The 22,758-nt window shown below is 46.6% G+C and overlaps 26 non-coding genes across 26 annotated transcripts; 15 read left to right on the forward strand and 11 right to left on the reverse strand.

Annotated features, from left to right (window-relative positions):
• Window positions 1-6,429: 6,429 nt before the first annotated feature.
• Window positions 6,430-6,502, forward strand: trnam-cau (transfer RNA methionine (anticodon CAU)). Its single transcript has one exon. It is a non-coding gene; the product is annotated as a tRNA-Met (tRNA).
• A 779-nt stretch (window positions 6,503-7,281) lies between these two features.
• trnam-cau (transfer RNA methionine (anticodon CAU)) lies at window positions 7,282-7,354 on the forward strand. Its single transcript has one exon. It is a non-coding gene; the product is annotated as a tRNA-Met (tRNA).
• Window positions 7,355-8,237: 883 nt separating this feature from the next.
• Window positions 8,238-8,320, reverse strand: trnal-cag (transfer RNA leucine (anticodon CAG)). The gene has a single exon. It is a non-coding gene; the product is annotated as a tRNA-Leu (tRNA).
• Window positions 8,321-8,414: 94 nt separating this feature from the next.
• trnam-cau (transfer RNA methionine (anticodon CAU)) lies at window positions 8,415-8,487 on the forward strand. The gene has a single exon. It is a non-coding gene; the product is annotated as a tRNA-Met (tRNA).
• A 605-nt stretch (window positions 8,488-9,092) lies between these two features.
• On the reverse strand, window positions 9,093-9,175 carry trnal-cag (transfer RNA leucine (anticodon CAG)). Its single transcript has one exon. It is a non-coding gene; the product is annotated as a tRNA-Leu (tRNA).
• Window positions 9,176-9,269: 94 nt separating this feature from the next.
• Window positions 9,270-9,342, forward strand: trnam-cau (transfer RNA methionine (anticodon CAU)). The gene has a single exon. It is a non-coding gene; the product is annotated as a tRNA-Met (tRNA).
• Window positions 9,343-9,947: 605 nt separating this feature from the next.
• On the reverse strand, window positions 9,948-10,030 carry trnal-cag (transfer RNA leucine (anticodon CAG)). The gene has a single exon. It is a non-coding gene; the product is annotated as a tRNA-Leu (tRNA).
• Window positions 10,031-10,124: 94 nt separating this feature from the next.
• trnam-cau (transfer RNA methionine (anticodon CAU)) lies at window positions 10,125-10,197 on the forward strand. Its single transcript has one exon. It is a non-coding gene; the product is annotated as a tRNA-Met (tRNA).
• A 605-nt stretch (window positions 10,198-10,802) lies between these two features.
• trnal-cag (transfer RNA leucine (anticodon CAG)) lies at window positions 10,803-10,885 on the reverse strand. Its single transcript has one exon. It is a non-coding gene; the product is annotated as a tRNA-Leu (tRNA).
• Window positions 10,886-10,979: 94 nt separating this feature from the next.
• Window positions 10,980-11,052, forward strand: trnam-cau (transfer RNA methionine (anticodon CAU)). Its single transcript has one exon. It is a non-coding gene; the product is annotated as a tRNA-Met (tRNA).
• A 605-nt stretch (window positions 11,053-11,657) lies between these two features.
• On the reverse strand, window positions 11,658-11,740 carry trnal-cag (transfer RNA leucine (anticodon CAG)). Its single transcript has one exon. It is a non-coding gene; the product is annotated as a tRNA-Leu (tRNA).
• A 94-nt stretch (window positions 11,741-11,834) lies between these two features.
• Window positions 11,835-11,907, forward strand: trnam-cau (transfer RNA methionine (anticodon CAU)). The gene has a single exon. It is a non-coding gene; the product is annotated as a tRNA-Met (tRNA).
• Window positions 11,908-12,509: 602 nt separating this feature from the next.
• Window positions 12,510-12,591, reverse strand: trnal-uag (transfer RNA leucine (anticodon UAG)). Its single transcript has one exon. It is a non-coding gene; the product is annotated as a tRNA-Leu (tRNA).
• A 94-nt stretch (window positions 12,592-12,685) lies between these two features.
• Window positions 12,686-12,758, forward strand: trnam-cau (transfer RNA methionine (anticodon CAU)). The gene has a single exon. It is a non-coding gene; the product is annotated as a tRNA-Met (tRNA).
• Window positions 12,759-13,641: 883 nt separating this feature from the next.
• trnal-cag (transfer RNA leucine (anticodon CAG)) lies at window positions 13,642-13,724 on the reverse strand. The gene has a single exon. It is a non-coding gene; the product is annotated as a tRNA-Leu (tRNA).
• A 94-nt stretch (window positions 13,725-13,818) lies between these two features.
• Window positions 13,819-13,891, forward strand: trnam-cau (transfer RNA methionine (anticodon CAU)). The gene has a single exon. It is a non-coding gene; the product is annotated as a tRNA-Met (tRNA).
• An 883-nt stretch (window positions 13,892-14,774) lies between these two features.
• Window positions 14,775-14,857, reverse strand: trnal-cag (transfer RNA leucine (anticodon CAG)). The gene has a single exon. It is a non-coding gene; the product is annotated as a tRNA-Leu (tRNA).
• Window positions 14,858-14,951: 94 nt separating this feature from the next.
• On the forward strand, window positions 14,952-15,024 carry trnam-cau (transfer RNA methionine (anticodon CAU)). Its single transcript has one exon. It is a non-coding gene; the product is annotated as a tRNA-Met (tRNA).
• A 605-nt stretch (window positions 15,025-15,629) lies between these two features.
• On the reverse strand, window positions 15,630-15,712 carry trnal-cag (transfer RNA leucine (anticodon CAG)). The gene has a single exon. It is a non-coding gene; the product is annotated as a tRNA-Leu (tRNA).
• Window positions 15,713-15,805: 93 nt separating this feature from the next.
• On the forward strand, window positions 15,806-15,879 carry trnam-cau (transfer RNA methionine (anticodon CAU)). The gene has a single exon. It is a non-coding gene; the product is annotated as a tRNA-Met (tRNA).
• Window positions 15,880-16,660: 781 nt separating this feature from the next.
• trnam-cau (transfer RNA methionine (anticodon CAU)) lies at window positions 16,661-16,733 on the forward strand. Its single transcript has one exon. It is a non-coding gene; the product is annotated as a tRNA-Met (tRNA).
• A 603-nt stretch (window positions 16,734-17,336) lies between these two features.
• Window positions 17,337-17,419, reverse strand: trnal-cag (transfer RNA leucine (anticodon CAG)). Its single transcript has one exon. It is a non-coding gene; the product is annotated as a tRNA-Leu (tRNA).
• Window positions 17,420-17,513: 94 nt separating this feature from the next.
• On the forward strand, window positions 17,514-17,586 carry trnam-cau (transfer RNA methionine (anticodon CAU)). Its single transcript has one exon. It is a non-coding gene; the product is annotated as a tRNA-Met (tRNA).
• Window positions 17,587-18,368: 782 nt separating this feature from the next.
• trnam-cau (transfer RNA methionine (anticodon CAU)) lies at window positions 18,369-18,441 on the forward strand. Its single transcript has one exon. It is a non-coding gene; the product is annotated as a tRNA-Met (tRNA).
• A 605-nt stretch (window positions 18,442-19,046) lies between these two features.
• trnal-cag (transfer RNA leucine (anticodon CAG)) lies at window positions 19,047-19,129 on the reverse strand. The gene has a single exon. It is a non-coding gene; the product is annotated as a tRNA-Leu (tRNA).
• A 94-nt stretch (window positions 19,130-19,223) lies between these two features.
• On the forward strand, window positions 19,224-19,296 carry trnam-cau (transfer RNA methionine (anticodon CAU)). The gene has a single exon. It is a non-coding gene; the product is annotated as a tRNA-Met (tRNA).
• The last annotated feature ends 3,462 nt before the right edge of the window (window positions 19,297-22,758 follow it).

Genomic DNA, 22,758 nt, shown 5'->3' on the forward strand with positions numbered 1-22,758 from the left:
TAGCTTGTTTGGCATGCTGTCCCGGGAGAGAGCCCTGAGCTCAAGGGATCCTCGAGCCCAGGGCTCCCCCCCCCCCCTTTGCAGGGCGAGTGGAGATTGAGCTCAGGTCTATCTCAAACTCCCCAAAAAGCCAATGATAAGCGCTCGGGACAGCAGCCGCGTGTTTACACAGGAACTCCCCAAAGTGCAAAGAAAAAGTGCTATATCCGGCTGCTGGATATATATGTGAAGAACTGATAAAAAGTGGGGGAAAAGCTTTCTAGGGAGTGTGTGAAGGGCAGGGTGGGTTTGGTGGCTAAGAAATAAAGTTAGGAAGTCTAAGGGAGTCTGAGTGGCTTAGAGGGTGGGTGGAGTCTCGTGTGTAAATTGGGGCTTAAATGGGCCCTCTACGGGAGTCAGTGCTTAAGAGAAGGTTTGTGAGATGCAATAATGAAGGGTGTGGAGCTGGCTGTTTAAGAGGAGGGAAGAGATTTGGTAGCGGAAGCATAAAAAGCTGTTGGGGGTAAACAAAGGAGAGAAGCTGGAGGAAACAATGCTATATAAATTACTGTATGGAATATACAACTGCTATGCAGCAGAAGCACTCAATGCTGGCATGTTGCTAGAAACTGGCAGGGAGAAAGAGAGGGGAAGGAAGCTGGTATTAACACAGATTTAATATATTAACAATAAAATAAAAACATGAAACATTAGGGAAATACTATGCATAATAAAATGCAGTAAGCAGCGGAAGCACTTAGCGCTGGCAGAAGAAAAACTGCTTTAATTAACAAAAATATGCTATACAATTACTATGCATAATGTGCAAAATAATCAATAAGAAAGGTACTAATGCAGCGGGAGCCTACAATGCTGGTAAGGGGAGAGAAAAAGGGGGGTGCTGTTGAAGTAACAAGGTTACTATGCAAAATACAGAACATGAAATGCTAATGAACTACTATGCAGAATAAACATGTTAATGCCGATACTGGTGAATAACTATAAAGAATAAATAAACTGATGCAGCGGAAGCACTCGACACTGGCAGGGGAAACTGGAAGGTGAAGGCGATAGGTGAGGCTCTTGCGAGAGCCAAAACTCCTATTGACTCCGGCGGGAGTCAGAGCTTAGGGTGATGTTAATGTGGAGGAAGGAGGTTGGATGAGAGTCAAAGACAATGAGTAAAGGGCTGGTAGAAAACAGTAAGGCACTCAATTCTGGCAAGTGGAAAGGGGAGAGCTGCTGGGAGTAACAACTTGGGTTCTTTGAGATGAAAAGACTGAGGCGAATGTAGGATTTGAAAGGCTTTAGAGAACCAATGACCGAGGGTCTGGATCTGGTGCTGGGAAAGCCTTTTAATAATGCCAATTCTGAATGAATGGCTGGAGATTGGTTCGGGAGGAAATCCTGAGAGGTGGACAACTTTGAGGTGTTTCTGGAACCAGAGTTGTGATACTGGACGATTAGCGTCATCAGTAAAAAGGGAGGCTAGGGGGTTTGTTTCTTATAATCCTCGAGTGTAGGTATACTAGAGAGTTTGGACTGGGTGGGTGAGGGCAGGAATGTTGAAGATGTAAATGAAATGTTCTTGTCAATAGATCTATCTTACTTTGCAGGACGAGGAAACCCTTTCTTTCCTCATTACACAAAATTAGATCTGCTATGGTGGGTTGGAGTGAGGGTTGAGTTTGAATGTTTCATGCTGTGATGTGTAACTGAAGGGTCTGAAGGCTACTACTTTAATGGTAAGTGATATGGAGTTTGGTGGAGGTTATAATGGGGGTGGCTTAAGGTAATGTCATTTGTGGAAAGGGATGGACAGGCGTTGAGTTGGGGTCCACTTCTGTAGCCAGTGACCAAATTTTCTGGAAAGAAAATGAGAGAGAGTCAGTGATTTGGTTTTGCAACCTGGCACATATTATGCAGACATGATAAATTGACTAATGTCAAATAAGACATCTCAAAAGTAGCATTAAAGCGTAGAGAGTAGGAACGCCTTTGTCTATGCATAATATTGTTTCTTCCTCAACACAATGAACGAGAATCCTAGAGGTGGACCATTCGTCTCCCCATAGTATGGCGGCAGCGACTATTGGGTACAGTTTGAAGAAAGCTGATGAACAATGGTTTCTAGAGTGGAAATAGATTGAGGGGGCCATGTGGTGGCAACCAGTGGCCTCTGAGTACCCTTGGAACCCAACTGATGGGGTAGCACCAGTAAATAGACAAATATCTAATGGGGGTGCGAACAATCTCTGCAGAAGAAGGAACAGCCGTTCCATAGCTTAAGGAAGCAATCCATAAGCGGAGTTCATTGTGGGTGGGTTTTGAGAGAGAAATTGTGCCTTTTAAATCGTGACTTGTGGTAGGGAGCTGGAGTAGGCAAGTTTGAGGTAAATTTGCACTGTGAATTTTAGGTGGCCGAGGATAGATAACAGTATGTGTTTAATTCAAGTCTCTTTCTTATAATAGAAGAGAAAGAGAAATTATTCAGCCAATTTTCTCTTTAGGAAGAGAAGCTCGGAATTTGAGCAAATCGAAGTTGATGCCTAGAAATCCGATAAATGTATTGGGTCCAGCCTTCTGCGAGCAGAATACCTAGATTGGCGAAAACCTTTTGGTGATCTCTAGGTGTTTGGCTGGAGGCAATGTGGGGGGGTGATTAGAATATCATATAAAGTTGGATAAGGTGGGGGATTCTGCGATTGTTAGAAAGAAGCAGGTGATGGAGAATTTGCGAGTTGCACCGCTTATGGGACAAATGCGTGAAACCTTGAGTGGTCGGGCAGAGAATGGTCAAACATAAAGTGGTTGTCGATCTCTTTTTAAATAAGATGATCCACAATTTCTGGTTCAATCAGCAAAAGCTGACTGAATATTAGGATAGGAAGGGAGAGCTGAGGTGCCCGGGTGGAATCCATAGGTTAGACCTGAAATGAGAAAATCAGAAAAAATTAGTGGAGAGAACGCAGTTCTCTAGCGAGGTGAGGAATCGACAGACAGATAGTGTTTTAAATGTTTTGGTAGACGTTCATTACCCCCCAGGATAGTTGAGGGCCAAGGATATTAAGCATGGCTTGGCTGGTGATCTTAAAAATACCTCTTTAAAGTGGAATAGGTGAAGTGATAAGTTTAAATTCCTGTGACATATTACGATCTGACTTCTATGATCGATGTGATGCTTATTGTCATTAGGTGGGTAATTTTATTTTAGAAGTTAAATAGCTATTGGAAGTGGCAGGGTTTGTTTACTTATATGTATGTTTATTTATTTATTTATGTTAGTTATTTGTTTAATTTATTTATTTATTTAACTTCTAAAATGATGTTGTCATTTAATTTGCACTTGAACATACTTATTAAACTGTGTCAATTAAATGTTTACTATGGGGTTTACTTTAATCTGATTGATTAAATAACATTACATTTGGAATCTTAACATGAATGAAATCAGAAGCATAATTGGCCCAATTCATTCACAAAGTCTTTGCAACTAAGTCTGTTCATAATTAAGAGAGGGCGGGACCATCTCATGTTCTGACAGCTGTGGATGGTGACACTTCTCTTTTCAGCTATTGGCTCAATGAAGTGTCAATCAAAAGGTCGGCAGCCATTTTGTTAGACCATAATACAAGTGTTTTTGTCTGAAAGATACTACTGTACTGAAAGCACTCCAGCAACAAGTTTGGATGACAGCAGTGTATCCATGTATGTTTATCAACATGTAAACATGTTGTGGACTAAAGTTTTATGGATTGGATTGCTTTGATCCTTGCAGTCAAATCAGCCAGGCTGTTAAAATGTTTTGGACCTGTGAACTGACAGCAAGCTTGAAAGGTGGGTTTATTTGGTTTGTTATAATCTCTGCTTGTTTACAGATTATAGGAGGACGTTAAGTCCATAGTGTTTGTGTCTTTAAAATGGTTTAAATTATTTTTTATTTATGAGAGTCTTGCTTTTCTAAAAACATAAGAAATGTTTAATCTTGTTGGAGAGTAGTTTCTCCTTAAAGAGAGAAGTTTCCCCTTAAAGCATACTACGTTACCACAGGTGGACCGCTAAGAGCGGTGCGAGTTTGGCTTCATTGCAGTGGCTGAAGTCTCAGGGAGAGCAGGGCTCTGGTTGCAGTTGTAGATATTGTTGGTTATTTCCATATTGATGGGCTAAAAAGTGCAATGCTGTAAAAGCTTTTAGAGCTAAAGCTTTTAAGAAGCAGGAAGCTTTCTTCCAGACGAAGATAGTTGTAGAAAGAAAATGAGGATATATATAGTGATTTGGGATCCTTTGACTGGAGGATCATAATTAGTTAATGTGAACCAGCTGGGTAAATCATGAGCACATGCTCCTCTTGAAATTAGTTTAAAACTAAACTTCACTTAGCTGGATTCGAACCTCGGTCTTGGTGAGCACCTGCAATAGAAATCAATGTAACTCAAAATGTGTTGTTTTAACACAGAACGGTATCACTATGCGTGACGTAAAGAAGTTGCAGTGAAGGCATGTCCTGGAAGCTTAGAATGCACCCTTTCTTTTCTTCGCTTTTTCCCCCTCTTCTTCCCTTTTTCTTTTTTCCCCCTTTTCTTCCCTTCTACCCTGGACAATTGTTCCCCAGCTTAACGCAGCACCTTAGACCGCTCGGCCATCCTGACATACCTGCCTGGCCCGAGCTGTCTCCTAGGAGCCACACCGAAGCACCGTGACATGGAAGCTGTTGTTTCACAGTTTGCCCAGGTCCAGAAGTATACCTTGTTGTCACAGTAGGCAGCGCATCAGTCTCATAATCTGAAGCTCGTGAGTTCGAGCCTCACATGGGTAAGGGTGGTAACTTATGGCACATGGAAGCGCTTAGATGACTGGGCGGCATTTTTTATGCCCTTCCGTGTGGATCATGCTTCCCGGGGGCAAAAAAGCTACAGCTCCTCTGGAGGCCTGGCGGTGTGAAAATCCAAGAACATTTCCTGAGTCTGAAGCAATGATGGTGAGATGCTCCCATTCCTATCACGTTGTCGCTTGATGTTTGGCGTGGATCTGTCAAATGTCATGAATTAATGTTGTGCGAGGATTTGACTAAAAGTCTTGCGAATCCCATTGCCTTAAAAATCAACAGCACCCCAGGACATTCCACTACATGGTATTCCAAGACAGTTCTTTTGATCCCCTTTCGGTGCACTTGCATTAAAGCCCTCGTCCATTGTTTTGTTCACATGCTTTTCCGAGCTTTTGTGGACAATACATTGATCGCAAACGCCTTAAAACCTACAGTCTAAAGAGCCCATTAAGGCTGCCAAGGACACTGCTACCCTGCATGAACTTTGGCGCAACGAGATTGATGCGGTGCTTTGTCAGTGTTACTGTATCACTCACACATGGTGCCAGAGAGTTAAAGACTTGAGCCTGATCGTGTTGCCAAAGATTAAGTTTGTGAGAAGTGTAATTCAAACCCACACTTCCAGGGGAGACTGCAACCTAAAGGCAGCACCTTAGACCGCTTGGCCATCCTGACATGCTTGCCTGACCCAAGCTGTCTCCTAGGAGCCACACCATAGCACCGTGACATGGAAGCTGGTGTTTCAAAGTTTGCCAAGGTACAACAGTCTACCTCTTTGGGGCAGAATGCAGCGTGTCAGTCTCATAATCTGAAGGTCGTGAGTTTGAGCCTCACACAGGGCAAGGTGCTACCTTTTGGCACTTGGAAGCGCTTAGATGACTGGGCAGCATTTTTTATTCCCTTCCGTGTGGATCATGCTTTCCCGGGGCAAAAAAAGCTAAAGCTCCTCTGGAGGCCTGGTGGTGTGAAGTTCCAAGAACATTTCCTGAGTCTGAAGCAATGATGGTAAGATGCTCCCATTCCTATCACGTTGTCGCTTGACGTTCAGCATGGATCTGTCAAATGTCATGAAGTAACGTTGTGCAAGGATTTGACGAAAAGTCCTGCGAATCCCATTGCTTAAAAATCAACGGCATCCCAGGACATTCCACTACATGGCATTCCAAGACAGTACTTTTGATCCCCTTTTGGTTCACTTGCATTAAAGCCCTTGTCCATTGTTTTGTTCACATGCTTTTCCGAACTTTCATGGACAATACCTTGATCGCAAACGCCTTAAAACCTACAGTCTAAAGAGCCTATTAAGGTTGCCAGGGACACTGCTACGCTGCAAAAACTTTGGCACAACGAGATTGATGCGGTGCTTTGTCAGTGTTACTGTATCACTCGGACATGGTGCCAGAGAGTTAAAGACTTGAGCCTGAACGCGTAGCCAAAGATTAGGTTTGTCAGAAGTGGGATTCAACCCTCGCCTCCAGAGGAGACTGCGACCTAAACGCAGCGCCTTAGACCGCTCGGCCATCCTGACATGCTTGCCTGACCTAAGCTGTCTCCTGGGAGCCACTCAGCAGCACTGTGAAATGGAAGCTGGTGTTTCCCAGTTTGCCCAGGTCCAACAGTCCGCCTCGTTGGCGCAGTAGGCAGCGCGTCAGTCTCATAATCTGAAGGTTGTGAGTTCGAGCCTCACACGGGGCAAGGTGCTACCTTTTGGCACTTGGAAGCGCTTAGATGACTGGCCAGCATTTTTTATTCCCTTCCGTGTGGATCATGCTTCCCCGGGGCAAAAAAAGCTACAGCTCCTCTGGAGGCCAGGTGGTGTGAAGTTCCAAGAACATTTCCTGAGTCTGAAGCAATGATGGTAAGATGCTCCCATTCCTATCACGGTGTCGCTTGACGTTCGGCGTGGATCTGTCAAATGTCATGAATTAACGTTGTGCGAGGATTTGACGAAAAGTCCTGCAAATCCCATTGCTTAAAAATCAACGGCATCCCAGGACATTCCACTACATGGCATTCCAAGACAGTACTTTTGATCCCCTTTTGGTTCACTTGCATTAAAGCCCTTGTCCATTGTTTTGTTCACATGCTTTTCCGAACTTTCATGGACAATACCTTGATCGCAAACGCCTAAAACCTACAGTCTAAAGAGCCTATTAAGGTTGCCAGGGACACTGCTACGCTGCAAAAACTTTGGCACAACGAGATTGATGCGGTGCTTTGTCAGTGTTACTGTATCACTCGGACATGGTGCCAGAGAGTTAAAGACTTGAGCCTGAACGCGTAGCCAAAGATTAGGTGTGTCAGAAGTGGGATTCGACCCTCGCCTCCAGAGGAGACTGCGACCTAAACGCAGCGCCTTAGACCGCTCGGCCATCCTGACATGCTTGCCTGACTTAAGCTGTCTCCTGGGAGCCACTCAGCAGCACCGTGACATGGAAGCTGGTGTTTCCAAGTTTGCCCAGGTCCAACAGTCTGCCTCGTTGGCGCAGTAGGCAGCGCGTCAGTCTCATAATCTGAAGGTCGTGAGTTCGAGCCTCACACGGGGCAAGGTGCTACCTTTTGGCACTTGGAAGCGCTTAGATGACTGGCCAGCATATTTTATTCCCTTCCGTGTGGATCATGCTTCCCCGGGGCAAAAAAAGCTACAGCTCCTCTGGAGGCCAGGTGGTGTGAAGTTCCAAGAACATTTCCTGAGTCTGAAGCAATGATGGTAAGATGCTCCCATTCCTATCACGGTGTCGCTTGACGTTCGGCGTGGATCTGTCAAATGTCATGAATTAACGCTGTGCGAGGATTTGACGAAAAGTCCTGCGAATCCCATTGCCTTAAATATCAACGGCATCCCAGGACATTCCACTACATGGCATTCCAAGACAGTACTTTTGATCCCCTTTTGGTTCACTTGCATTAAAGCCCTCGTCCATTGTTTTGTTCACATGCTTTTCCGAGTTTTTGTGGACAATACCTTGATTGCAAATGCCTTAAAACCTACAGTCTAAAGAGCCTATTACGGCTGCCAGGGACATTGCTACTTGGATCTGTCAAATGTCATGAATTAACGTTGTGCGAGGATTTGACGAAAAGTCCTGCGAATCCCATTGCCTTAAAAATCAACGGCATCCCAGGACATTCCACTACATGGCATTCCAAGACAGTACTTTTGATCCCCTTTTGGTTCACTTGCATTAAAGCCCTCGTCCATTGTTTTGTTCACATGCTTTTCCGAGTTTTTGTGGACAATACCTTGATTGCAAAAGCCTTAAAACCTACAGTCTAAAGAGCCCATTAAGGCTGCCATGTACACTGCTACGCTGCATAAATTTTGGCACAACGAGATTGATGCGGTGCTTTGTCAGTGTTACTGTATCACTCGGACATGGTGCCAGAGAGTTAAAGACTTGAGCCTGAGCGCGTAGCCAAAGATTAGGTTTGTAAGAAGTGGGATTCGAACCCACGCCTCCAGAGGAGACTGCAACCTGAACGCAGCGCCTTAGACCGCTCGGCCATCCTGACATGCTTGCCTGACCTAAGCTGTCTCCTGGGAGCCACTCCGCAGCACCGTGACATGGAGGCTGGTGTTTCCCAGTTTGCCCAGGTCCAACAGTCTGCCTCGTTGGCGCAGTAGGCAGCGCGTCAGTCTCATAATCTGAAGGTCGTGAGTTTGAGCCTCACACGGGGCAAGGTGCTACCTTTTGGCACTTGGAAGCGCTTAGATGACTGGCCAGCATTTTTTATTCCCTTCCGTGTGGATCATGCTTCCCCGGGGCAAAAAAAGCTACAGCTCCTCTGGAGGCCAGGTGGTGTGAAGTTCCAAGAACATTTCCTGAGTCTGAAGCAATGATGGTAAGATGCTCCCATTCCTATCACGGTGTCGCTTGACGTTCGGCGTGGATCTGTCAAATGTCATGAATTAACGTTGTGCGAGGATTTGACGAAAAGTCCTGCGAATCCCATTGCCTTAAAAATCAACGGCATCCCAGGACATTCCACTACATGGCATTCCAAGACAGTACTTTTGATCCCCTTTTGGTTCACTTGCATTAAAGCCCTCGTCCATTGTTTTGTTCACATGCTTTTCCGAGTTTTTGTGGACAATACCTTGAATGCAAAAGCCTTAAAACCTACAGTCTAAAGAGGCCATTAAGGCTGCCATGGACACTGCTACGCTGCATAAATTTTGGCACAACGAGATTGATGCGGTGCTTTGTCAGTGTTACTGTATCACTCGGACATGGTGAAAGAGAGTTAAAGACTTGAGCCTGAACGCGTAGCCAAAGATTAGGTTTGTCAGAAGTGGGATTCGAACCCACGCCTCCAGAGGAGACTGCGACCTGAACGCAGCGCCTTAGACCGCTCGGCCATCCTGACATGCTTGCCTGACCTAAGCTGTCTCCTGGGAGCCACTCCGCAGCACCGTGACATGGAAGCTGGTGTTTCCCAGTTTGCCCAGGTCCAACAGTCTGCCTCGTTGGCGCAGTAGGCAGCGCGTCAGTCTCATAATCTGAAGGTCGTGAGTTCGAGCCTCACACGGGGCAAGGTGTTACCTTTTGGCACTTGGAAGCGCTTAGATGACTGGCCAGCATATTTTATTCTTTTCCGTGTGGATCATGCTTCCCCGGGGCAAAAAAAGCTACAGCTCCTCTGGAGGCCAGGTGGTGTGAAGTTCCAAGAACATTTCCTGAGTCTGAAGCAATGATGGTAAGATGCTCCCATTCCTATCACGGTGTCGCTTGACGTTCGGCGTGGATCTGTCAAATGTCATGAATTAACGTTGTGCGAGGATTTGACGAAAAGTCCTGCGAATCCCATTGCCTTAAAAATCAACGGCATCCCAGGACATTCCACTACATGGCATTCCAAGACAGTACTTTTGATCCCCTTTTGGTTCACTTGCATTAAAGCCCTCGTCCATTGTTTTGTTCACATGCTTTTCCGAGTTTTTGTGGACAATACCTTGAATGCAAAAGCCTTAAAACCTACAGTCTAAAGAGGCCATTAAGGCTGCCATGGACACTGCTACGCTGCATAAATTTTGGCACAACGAGATTGATGCGGTGCTTTGTCAGTGTTACTGTATCACTCGGACATGGTGAAAGAGAGTTAAAGACTTGAGCCTGAACGCGTAGCCAAAGATTAGGTTTGTCAGAAGTGGGATTCGAACCCACGCCTCCAGAGGAGACTGCGACCTGAACGCAGCGCCTTAGACCGCTCGGCCATCCTGACATGCTTGCCTGACCTAAGCTGTCTCCTGGGAGCCACTCCGCAGCACCGTGACATGGAAGCTGGTGTTTCCCAGTTTGCCCAGGTCCAACAGTCTGCCTCGTTGGCGCAGTAGGCAGCGCGTCAGTCTCATAATCTGAAGGTCGTGAGTTCGAGCCTCACACGGGGCAAGGTGTTAACTTTTGGCACTTGGAAGCGCTTAGATGACTGGCCAGCATATTTTATTCTTTTCCGTGTGGATCATGCTTCCCCGGGGCAAAAAAAGCTACAGCTCCTCTGGAGGCCAGGTGGTGTGAAGTTCCAAGAACATTTCCTGAGTCTGAAGCAATGATGGTAAGATGCTCCCATTCCTATCACGGTGTCGCTTGACGTTCGGCGTGGATCTGTCAAATGTCATGAATTAACGTTGTGCGAGGATTTGACGAAAAGTCCTGCGAATCCCATTGCCTTAAAAATCAACGGCATCCCAGGACATTCCACTACATGGCATTCCAAGACAGTACTTTTGATCCCCTTTTGGTTCACTTGCATTAAAGCCCTCGTCCATTGTTTTGTTTACATGCTTTTCCGAGTTTTTGTGGACAATACCTTGATTGCAAACGCCCTAAAACCTACAGTCTAAAGAGCCCATTAAGGCTGCCAGGGACATTGCTACGCTGCATAAATTTTGGCACAACAAGATTGATGCGGTGCTTTGTCAGTGTTACTGTATCACTCGGACATGGTGCCAGAGAGTTAAAGACTTGAGCCTGAACGCGTAGCCAAAGATTAGGTTTGTCAGAAGTGGGATTCGAACCCACACCTCCAGAGGAGACTGCGACCTGAATGCAGCGCCTTTGACCGCTCGGCCATCCTAACATGCTTGCCTGACCTATGCTGTCTCCTGGGAGCCACTCCGCAGCACCGTGACATGGAAGCTGGTGTTTCCCAGTTTGCCCAGGTCCAACAGTCTGCCTCGTTGGCGCAGTAGGCAGCGCGTCAGTCTCATAATCTGAAGGTCGTGAGTTTGAGCCTCACACGGGGCAAGGTGCTACATTTTGGCACTTGGAAGCGCTTAGATGACTGGCCAGCATTTTTTATTCCCTTCCGTGTGGATCATGCTTCCCCGGGGCAAAAAAAGCTACAGCTCCTCTGGAGGCCAGGTGGTGTGAAGTTCCAAGAACATTTCCTGAGTCTGAAGCAATGATGGTAAGATGCTCCCATTCCTATCACGGTGTCGCTTGACGTTCGGCGTGGATCTGTCAAATGTCATGAATTAACGTTGTGCGAGGATTTGACGAAAAGTCCTGCGAATCCCATTGCCTTAAAAATCAACGGCATCCCAGGACATTCCACTACATGGCATTCCAAGACAGTACTTTTGATCCCCTTTTGGTTCACTTGCATTAAAGCCCTCGTCCATTGTTTTGTTCACATGCTTTACCGAGTTTTTGTGGACAATACCTTGATTGCAAAAGCCTTAAAACCTACAGTCTAAAGAGCCCATTAAGGCTGCCATGTACACTGCTACGCTGCATAAATTTTGGCACAACGAGATTGATGCGGTGCTTTGTCAGTGTTACTGTATCACTCGGACATGGTGCCAGAGAGTTAAAGACTTGAGCCTGAGCGCGTAGCCAAAGATTAGGTTTGTAAGAAGTGGGATTCGAACCCACGCCTCCAGAGGAGACTGCAACCTGAACGCAGCGCCTTAGACCGCTCGGCCATCCTGACATGCTTGCCTGACCTAAGCTGTCTCCTGGGAGCCACTCCGCAGCACCGTGACATGGAAGCTGGTGTTTCCCAGTTTGCCCAGGCCCAACAGTCTGCCTCGTTGGCGCAGTAGGCAGCGCGTCAGTCTCATAATCTGAAGGTCGTGAGTTCGAGCCTCACACGGGGCAAGGTGCTACCTTTTGGCACTTGGAAGCGCTTAGATGACTGGCCAGCATTTTTTATTCCCTTCCGTGTGGATCATGCTTCCCCGGGGCAAAAAAGCTACAGCTCCTCTGGAGGCCAGGTGGTGTGAAGTTCCAAGAACATTTCCTGAGTCTGAAGCAATGATGGTAAGATGCTCCCATTCCTATCACGGTGTCGCTTGACGTTCGGCGAGGATCTGTCAAATGTCATGAATTAACGTTGTGCGAGGATTTGACGAAAAGTCCTGCGAATCCCATTGCTTAAAAATCAACGGCATCCCAGGACATTCTACTACATGGCATTCCAAGACAGTACTTTTGATCCCCTTTTGGTTCACTTGCATTAAAGCCCTTGTCCATTGTTTTGTTCACATGCTTTTCCGAACTTTCATGGACAATACCTTGATCGCAAACGCCTAAAACCTACAGTCTAAAGAGCCTATTAAGGTTGCCAGGGACACTGCTACGCTGCAAAAACTTTGGCACAACGAGATTGATGCGGTGCTTTGTCAGTGTTACTGTATCACTCGGACATGGTGCCAGAGAGTTAAAGACTTGAGCCTGAACGCGTAGCCAAAGATTAGGTGTGTCAGAAGTGGGATTCGACCCTCGCCTCCAGAGGAGACTGCGACCTAAACGCAGCGCCTTAGACCACTCGGCCATCCTGACATGCTTGCCTGACTTAAGCTGTCTCCTGGGAGCCACTCAGCAGCACCGTGACATGGAAGCTGGTGTTTCCAAGTTTGCCCAGGTCCAACAGTCCGCCTTGTTGGCGCAGTAGGCAGCGCGTCAGTCTCATAATCTGAAGGTCGTGAGTTTGAGCCTCACACGGGGCAAGGTGCTACCTTTTGGCACTTGGAAGCGCTTAGATGACTGGCCAGCATTTTTTATTCCCTTCCGTGTGGATCATGCTTCCCCGGGGCAAAAAAAGCTACAGCTCCTCTGGAGGCCAGGTGGTGTGAAGTTCCAAGAACATTTCCTGAGTCTGAAGCAATGATGGTAAGATGCTCCCATTCCTATCACGGTGTCGCTTGACGTTCGGCGTGGATCTGTCAAATGTCATGAATTAACGCTGTGCGAGGATTTGACGAAAAGTCCTGCGAATCCCATTGCCTTAAATATCAACGGCATCCCAGGACATTCCACTACATGGCATTCCAAGACAGTACTTTTGATCCCCTTTTGGTTCACTTGCATTAAAGCCCTCGTCCATTGTTTTGTTCACATGCTTTTCCGAGTTTTTGTGGACAATACCTTGATTGCAAATGCCTTAAAACCTACAGTCTAAAGAGCCTATTACGGCTGCCAGGGACATTGCTACTTGGATCTGTCAAATGTCATGAATTAACGTTGTGCGAGGATTTGACGAAAAGTCCTGCGAATCCCATTGCCTTAAAAATCAACGGCATCCCAGGACATTCCACTACATGGCATTCCAAGACAGTACTTTTGATCCCCTTTTGGTTTACTTGCATTAAAGCCCTCGTCCATTGTTTTGTTCACATGCTTTTCCGAGTTTTTGTGGACAATACCTTGATTGCAAAAGCCTTAAAACCTACAGTCTAAAGAGCCCATTAAGGCTGCCATGTACACTGCACCGCTGCATAAATTTTGGCACAACGAAATTGATGCGGTGCTTTGTCAGTGTTACTGTATCACTCGGACATGGTGCCAGAGAGTTAAAGACTTGAGCCTGAACGCGTAGCCAAAGATTAGGTTTGTCAGAAGTGGGATTCGAACCCACGCCTCCAGAGGAGACTGCGACCTGAACGCAGCGCCTTAGACCGCTCGGCCATCCTGACATGCTTGCCTGACCTAAGCTGTCTCCTGGGAGCCACTCCGCAGCACAGTGACATGGAAGCTGGTGTTTCCCAGTTTGCCCAGGTCCAATAGTCTGCCTCGTTGGCGCAGTAGGCAGCGCGTCAGTCTCATAATCTGAAGGTCGTGAGTTCGAGCCTCACACGGGGCAAGGTGCTACCTTTTGGCACTTGGAAGCGCTTAGATGACTGGCCAGCATTTTTTATTCCCTTCCGTGTGGATCATGCTTCCCCGGGGCAAAAAAAGCTACAGCTCCTCTGGAGGCCAGGTGGTGTGAAGTTCCAAGAACATTTCCTGAGTCTGAAGCAATGATGGTAAGATGCTCCCATTCCTATCACGGTGTCGCTTGACGTTCGGCGTGGATCTGTCAAATGTCATGAATTAACGTTGTGCGAGGATTTGACGAAAAGTCCTGCGAATCCCATTGCCTTAAATATCAACGGCATCCCAGGACATTCCACTACATGGCATTCCAAGACAGTACTTTTGATCCCCTTTTGGTTCACTTGCATTAAAGCCCTCGTCCATTGTTTTGTTCACATGCTTTTCCGAGTTTTTGTGGACAATACCTTGATTGCAAATGCCTTAAAACCTACAGTCTAAAGAGCTTATTACGGCTGCCAGGGACATTGCTACTTGGATCTGTCAAATGTCATGAATTAACGTTGTGCGAGGATTTGACGAAAAGTCCTGCGAATCCCATTGCCTTAAAAATCAACGGCATCCCAGGACATTCCACTACATGGCATTCCAAGACAGTACTTTTGATCCCCTTTTGGTTCACTTGCATTAAAGCCCTCGTCCATTGTTTTGTTCACATGCTTTTCCGAGTTTTTGTGGACAATACCTTGATTGCAAAAGCCTTAAAACCTACAGTCTAAAGAGCCCATTAAGGCTGCCATGTACACTGCTACGCTGCATAAATTTTGGCACAACGAGATTGATGCGGTGCTTTGTCAGTGTTACTGTATCACTCGGACATGGTGCCAGAGAGTTAAAGACTTGAGCCTGAGCGCGTAGCCAAAGATTAGGTTTGTAAGAAGTGGGATTCGAACCCACGCCTCCAGAGGAGACTGCAACCTGAACGCAGCGCCTTAGACCGCTCGGCCATCCTGACATGCTTGCCTGACCTAAGCTGTCTCCTGGGAGCCACTCCGCAGCACCGTGACATGGAAGCTGGTGTTTCCCAGTTTGCCCAGGTCCAACAGTCTGCCTCGTTGGCGCAGTAGGCAGCGCGTCAGTCTCATAATCTGAAGGTCGTGAGTTTGAGCCTCACACGGGGCAAGGTGCTACCTTTTGGCACTTGGAAGCGCTTAGATGACTGGCCAGCATTTTTTATTCCCTTCCGTGTGGATCATGCTTCCCCGGGGCAAAAAAAGCTACAGCTCCTCTGGAGGCCAGGTGGTGTGAAGTTCCAAGAACATTTCCTGAGTCTGAAGCAATGATGGTAAGATGCTCCCATTCCTATCACGGTGTCGCTTGACGTTCGGCGTGGATCTGTCAAATGTCATGAATTAACGTTGTGCGAGGATTTGACGAAAAGTCCTGCGAATCCCATTGCCTTAAAAATCAACGGCATCCCAGGACATTCCACTACATGGCATTCCAAGACAGTACTTTTGATCCCCTTTTGGTTCACTTGCATTAAAGCCCTCGTCCATTGTTTTGTTCACATGCTTTTCCGAGTTTTTGTGGACAATACCTTGAATGCAAAAGCCTTAAAACCTACAGTCTAAAGAGGCCATTAAGGCTGCCATGGACACTGCTACGCTGCATAAATTTTGGCACAACGAGATTGATGCGGTGCTTTGTCAGTGTTACTGTATCACTCGGACATGGTGAAAGAGAGTTAAAGACTTGAGCCTGAACGAGTAGCCAAAGATTAGGTTTGTCAGAAGTGGGATTCGAACCCACGCCTCCAGAGGAGACTGCGACCTGAACGCAGCGCCTTAGACCGCTCGGCCATCCTGACATGCTTGCCTGACCTAAGCTGTCTCCTGGGAGCCACTCCGCAGCACCGTGACATGGAAGCTGGTGTTTCCCAGTTTGCCCAGGTCCAACAGTCTGCATGTTGGCGCAGTAGGCAGCGCGTCAGTCTCATAATCTGAAGGTCGTGAGTTCGAGCCTCACACGGGGCAAGGTGCTACCTTTTGGCACTTGGAAGCGCTTAGATGACTGGCCAGCATATTTTATTCTTTTCCGTGTGGATCATGCTTCCCCGGGGCAAAAAAAGCTACAGCTCCTCTGGAGGCCAGGTGGTGTGAAGTTCCAAGAACATTTCCTGAGTCTGAAGCAATGATGGTAAGATGCTCCCATTCCTATCACGGTGTCGCTTGACGTTCGGCGTGGATCTGTCAAATGTCATGAATTAACGTTGTGCGAGGATTTGACGAAAAGTCCTGCGAATCCCATTGCCTTAAAAATCAACGGCATCCCAGGACATTCCACTACATGGCATTCCAAGACAGTACTTTTGATCCCCTTTTGGTTCACTTGCATTAAAGCCCTCGTCCATTGTTTTGTTCACATGCTTTTCCGAGTTTTTGTGGACAATACCTTGATTGCAAACGCCCTAAAACCTACAGTCTAAAGAGCCCATTAAGGCTGCCAGGGACATTGCTACGCTGCATAAATTTTGGCACAACAAGATTGATGCGGTGCTTTGTCAGTGTTACTGTATCACTCGGACATGGTGCCAGAGAGTTAAAGACTTGAGCCTGAACGCGTAGCCAAAGATTAGGTTTGTCAGAAGTGGGATTCGAACCCACACCTCCAGAGGAGACTGCGACCTGAATGTAGCGCCTTAGACCGCTCGGCCATCCTAACATGCTTGCCTGACCTATGCTGTCTCCTGGGAGCCACTCCGCAGCACCGTGACATGGAAGCTGGTGTTTCCCAGTTTGCCCAGGTCCAACAGTCTGCCTCGTTGGCGCAGTAGGCAGCGCGTCAGTCTCATAATCTAAAGGTCGTGAGTTTGAGCCTCACACGGGGCAAGGTGCTACCTTTTGGCACTTGGAAGCGCTTAGATGACTGGCCAGCATTTTTTATTCCCTTCCGTGTGGATCATGCTTCCCCGGGGCAAAAAAAGCTACAGCTCCTCTGGAGGCCAGGTGGTGTGAAGTTCCAAGAACATTTCCTGAGTCTGAAGCAATGATGGTAAGATGCTCCCATTACTATCACGGTGTCGCTTGACGTTCGGCGTGGATCTGTCAAATGTCATGAATTAACGTTGTGCGAGGATTTGACGAAAAGTCCTGCGAATCCCATTGCTTAAAAATCAACGGCATCCCAGGACATTCCACTACATGGCATTCCAAGACAGTACTTTTGATCCCCTTTTGGTTCACTTGCATTAAAGCCCTTGTCCATTGTTTTGTTCACATGCTTTTCCGAACTTTCATGGACAATACCTTGATCGCAAACGCCTAAAACCTACAGTCTAAAGAGCCTATTAAGGTTGCCAGGGACACTGCTACGCTGCAAAAACTTTGGCACAACGAGATTGATGCAGTGCTTTGTCAGTGTTACTGTATCACTCGGACATGGTGAAAGAGAGTTAAAGACTTGAGCCTGAACGCGTAGCCAAAGATTAGGTTTGTAAGAAGTGGGATTCGAACCCACGCCTCCAGAGGAGACTGCGACCTGAACGCAGCGCCTTAGACCGCTCGGCCATCCTGACATGCTTGCCTGACCTAAGCTGTCTCCTGGGAGCCACTCCGCAGCACCGTGACATGGAAGCTGGTGTTTCCCAGTTTGCCCAGGTCCAACAGTCTGCCTCGTTGGCGCAGTAGGCAGCGCGTCAGTCTCATAATCTGAAGGTCGTGAGTTCGAGCCTCACACGGGGCAAGGTGCTACCTTTTGGCACTTGGAAGCGCTTAGATGACTGGCCAGCATATTTTATTCTTTTCCGTGTGGATCATGCTTCCCCGGGGCAAAAAAAGCTACAGCTCCTCTGGAGGCCAGGTGGTGTGAAGTTCCAAGAACATTTCCTGAGTCTGAAGCAATGATGGTAAGATGCTCCCATTCCTATCACGGTGTCGCTTGACGTTTGGCGTGGATCTGTCAAATGTCATGAATTAACGTTGTGCGAGGATTTGACGAAAAGTCCTGCGAATCCCATTGCCTTAAAAATCAACGGCATCCCAGGACATTCCACTACATGGCATTCCAAGACAGTACTTTTGATCCCCTTTTGGTTCACTTGCATTAAAGCCCTCGTCCATTGTTTTGTTCACATGCTTTTCCGAGTTTTTGTGGACAATACCTTGATTGCAAACGCCCTAAAACCTACAGTCTAAAGAGCCCATTAAGGCTGCCAGGGACATTGCTACGCTGCATAAATTTTGGCACAACAAGATTGATGCGGTGCTTTGTCAGTGTTACTGTATCACTCGGACATGGTGCCAGAGAGTTAAAGACTTGAGCCTGAACGCGTAGCCAAAGATTAGGTTTGTCAGAAGTGGGATTCGAACCCACACCTCCAGAGGAGACTGCGACCTGAACGCAGCGCTTTTGAACGCTCGGCCATCCTAACATGCTTGCCTGGCCTATGCTGTCTCCTGGGAGCCACTCCGCAGCACCGTGACATGGAAGCTGGTGTTTCCCAGTTTGCCCAGGTCCAACAGTCTGCCTCGTTGGCGCAGTAGGCAGCGCGTCAGTCTCATAATCTGAAGGTCGTGAGTTCGAGCCTCACACGGGGCAAGGTGCTACCTTTTGGCACTTGGAAGCGCTTAGATGACTGGCCAGCATTTTTTATTCCCTTCCGTGTGGATCATGCTTCCCCGGGGCAAAAAAAGCTACAGCTCCTCTGGAGGCCAGGTGGTGTGAAGTTCCAAGAACATTTCCTGAGTCTGAAGCAATGATGGTAAGATGCTCCCATTCCTATCACGGTGTCGCTTGACGTTCGGCGTGGATCTGTCAAATGTCATGAATTAACGTTGTGCGAGGATTTGACGAAAAGTCCTGCGAATCCCATTGCCTTAAAAATCAACGGCATCCCAGGACATTCCACTACATGGCATTCCAAGACAGTACTTTTGATCCCCTTTTGGTTCACTTGCATTAAAGCCCTCGTCCATTGTTTTGTTCACATGCTTTTCCGAGTTTTTGTGGACAATACCTTGATTGCAAACGCCCTAAAACCTACAGTCTAAAGAGCTCATTAAGGCTGCCAGGGACATTGCTACGCTGCATAAATTTTGGCACAACGAGATTGATGCGGTGCTTTGTCAGTGTTACTGTATCACTCGGACATGGTGCCAGAGAGTTAAAGACTTGAGCCTGAGCGCGTAGCCAAAGATTAGGTTTGTAAGAAGTGGGATTCGAACCCACGCCTCCAGAGGAGACTGCAACCTGAACGCAGCGCCTTAGACCGCTCGGCCATCCTGACATGCTTGCCTGACCTAAGCTGTCTCCTGGGAGCCACTCCGCAGCACCGTGACATGGAAGCTGGTGTTTCCCAGTTTGCCCAGGTTCAATAGTCTGCCTCGTTGGCGCAGTAGGCAGCGCGTCAGTCTCATAATCTGAAGGTCGTGAGTTCGAGCCTCACACGGGGCAAGGTGCTACCTTTTGGCACTTGGAAGCGCTTAGATGACTGGCCAGCATATTTTATTCTTTTCCGTGTGGATCATGCTTCCCCGGGGCAAAAAAAGCTACAGCTCCTCTGGAGGCCAGGTGGTGTGAAGTTTCAAGAACATTTCCTGAGTCTGAAGCAATGATGGTAAGATGCTCCCATTCCTATCACGGTGTCGCTTGACGTTCGGCGTGGATCTGTCAAATGGTATGAATTAAAGTTGTGCGAGGATTTGACGAAAAGTCCTGCGAATCCCATTGCCTTAAAAATCAACGGCATCCCAGGACATTCCACTACACGGCATTCCAAGACAGTTCTTTTGATCCCCTTTCGGTGCACTTGCATTAAAGCCCTTGTCCATTGTTTTGTTCACATGCTTTTCCGAGCTTTTGTGGACAATACCTTGATCGCAAACGCCTTAAAACCTACAGTCTAAAGTGCCCATTAAGGCTGCCAGGGACATTGCTACGCTGCATAAACTTTGGCGCAAAGAAATTGACGCGGTGCTTTGTCAGTGTTACTTTATCACTCTGATATGGTGGCAGAGAGAGTTAAAGACTTTAGCCTGAATGCGTAGCCAAAGATATTGATCACAAGTTCAAAGGCGACAAAGGTGTCAAGGGTGAGAAAGATACCAGAAGATGGAGAAACTGGAATGTGATGGATGGCGATGAAACCTGCAGAGCCTGTGGTGCACGTAAAGAGAAACTGTACCAAATGTCTGCGCTTGCCACTTAGATGGACTTTGGGCTAAGGATTGACCCGAAAGGCGCAAACCAACATCAAGGATCTGATGTGCAGAGAGGGAAAAGCAGAACAGAGAGGGTCTGGGCAAGCAGCCAACAGCTACAGTAAAGGGAAGTGAACATATTTTTACTAACAAGTTTAAATGCAGACACATTTTTATACACACATATTCACATACACTGACATACTTTTGGCTCTCTCCAATGAAGAAAAAGCTTGCATTTCCCACTGTAATTTTGATCACAGTAATGTTGATCATTTTTCTGATGAAATGGCATTGTTTTTTTTTTGTGAAGCATTTTTTAAATATGCCAAAATATTCTATGTTGATTGAGAATACATTGGTTGAGTTTGTAGCTGATAGTGGAGCTAGCAGATCTAGCATACGACCATGTGACCTACAGTGTGAAATACCTTTGAAAAACAAATTTCACGAGATGTCTGCATCTGGTCATACAGTGATCGAGCGATTTACAGCTCTGCTGACCTGTGAGACAGAGGGGGGTAAAATTTTCAACCACACATTTGTTTGTTTGCCAAAATGTCTGATACCACTCATTGGAGGGGATATTTTGTGTAAACTAAGCTTAGTTCTAACAGCAGACTTCTCAGGTGTGAGAGTGGAAAAAAAGGAGGAATTTTGTTGTTTGCTGGTTGTATCACAGACTCATTGAAAACAATCAATGGGCTGATGTAATCTGCAAATTGGCTAAAGATTGAGTAAAACGTTTCGACATTGATATGTCTCTTGGTGAACTGCATTGCACATCACATGTCGTAATTTACAGATGAGGAATTTGAGAAAGCTTGGTTTGAGACAAATGTGAATGAAACGTTGATTTTAGAGAAAATGTACTGAAAGGATAGTCTGTGTGCAGTTTCAGTGTCTCTGTCAGAAAAGCAGCTTTCATTCTATCTCAGCACAGGCTGTGCCTCACATATCAGTTTGCAAGGGTAAACATCAGTCTTGGGCTGATTTAGGCCCGTTTGTGAAGCAGTGTTAAAGCCGAAGACTGGGAGAGCAGAGAGGGTGGGCAGTGAAACTGAAACAGCTGTTTCAAGAACTGTGACTGCTATTGACAAAGTGTGCGTGAAGAATTCTTGCATGGTTGATTTTAACGCTGCAGACATACACCCAGCTTTAGCAGAAATGCCAAGTGAACTGTAGGCAAAAAGCAAATATGATGTTGGTTTAATCAAAGGTTGTGATCCAGTGACAATCACTGCAAAATCTGATTACAGACCTCAGATTATTACAGATTATATCCTTTGAAAAGGGAAGCCATTGAGGGCATTACCCCAGTATTTGAAGCTTTACTGGAACAGGGTGTTATTGTACCATGCAACAATTCTGAGGTTCGCACCCCTATTTTTCCTGTAAAAAAGATAAGGGATAATAGGATGCCTACAGAATGGCGTTTGTACAGGATTTACAAGCAGTAAATGCAGCTGTCAAACAAAGGAAAAAAAGAAAAAAGGGTGAGTGGTATAAAAAATTTACCAAAACCATTAACAAAAAAACAAATGTTGTCTTTTTTGGGTATGTGCTCATATTGTCGCACATTTATTCCAAATTATGCAATTTTGGAACAACCCCTGAGAGCCCTAACATTAGGGAAGGGAATGAAATCCACTGATAAACTAGAGTGGTCGACAGAGGTAGATCAGGCATTTGTAAACATGAAATTACAAATGGCTGAAGCCCCTGCATTGGGTTTGCCTGTACCAACAAAACCATTTGTTCAGATGATAGATGAAAGAAGTGGTTTCATGACGTCATTACTCCTACAGGACCATGGAGGTAGACTGTGACCTGTGGCCTACTTTGAGCAAACTTGACCCTGTAGCAGCAGGCCTGCCACGTTTCTTAAGAGCACTGGCGGCTGTGGAAAAAGCTGTTATGGCTTCAAGAGATTTTGTTGGTTATTCTGATCTGATACTGATGGTGCCACAATTTGTGTCCATGATACTCCGAGAACAAAAAACATTGCATCTGTCAACAGAACGCTGGCTGAGATATCACACTATCTTGTTAGATATGTCAAATGTGACTGTTAACCGATGTACTGGTTTGAATGCAGCTACTCTTCTTCCTACTGAGGAGGATGGGGAAGAGCATCGTTGTTGTTTAACAGCACTTGAACAGGTGTGTTCGCCACGACCGGACCTTTCTGATGAACCACTTGAAAATTGTGACAATGCCCTCTTTGGGGATGGTTCAGCATTTAAAGATCCACAAACAGGCCAGAATAAGGTTGGTTACGCTGTAACAACTGAATTTGATGTGGTGACCTCTGGGAAATTACCAAGGCACTATTCGGCACAGGCCGCAGAGCTCGTGGCGTTGACAGAAGCATGTAAATTAATGGCAGAAAAAGAGGCTACAATTCACACTGACTCAAGATATGCATTTGGGGTAGCTCATGATTTTGGGGCTCTGTGGAAACACAGAAAAATTCTAAAGTCTGATGGTCAACCAATACTCTATGCTCCTTTAGTGACTGCGCTGCTGGATGCGATTTTACTACCTGACAAACTGGCCAATTGTAAATGCGCAGCGCATACTAACAATAAAGATTCTGTTTCTGTAGGTAACTCCAGGGCAGATGGAGCAGCAAAAGTCGCGGCGTCCCACGACAAGGACAACTCTGAATGTTCTTTGCTATCTGTTGGTGATAACAATGACGTGTGTTCTTCTT

The sequence above is a fragment of the Danio rerio genome, chromosome 4 (assembly GCF_049306965.1).
Source record: "Danio rerio strain Tuebingen ecotype United States chromosome 4, GRCz12tu, whole genome shotgun sequence".
Taxonomy (NCBI): Eukaryota; Metazoa; Chordata; class Actinopteri; order Cypriniformes; family Danionidae; genus Danio; species Danio rerio.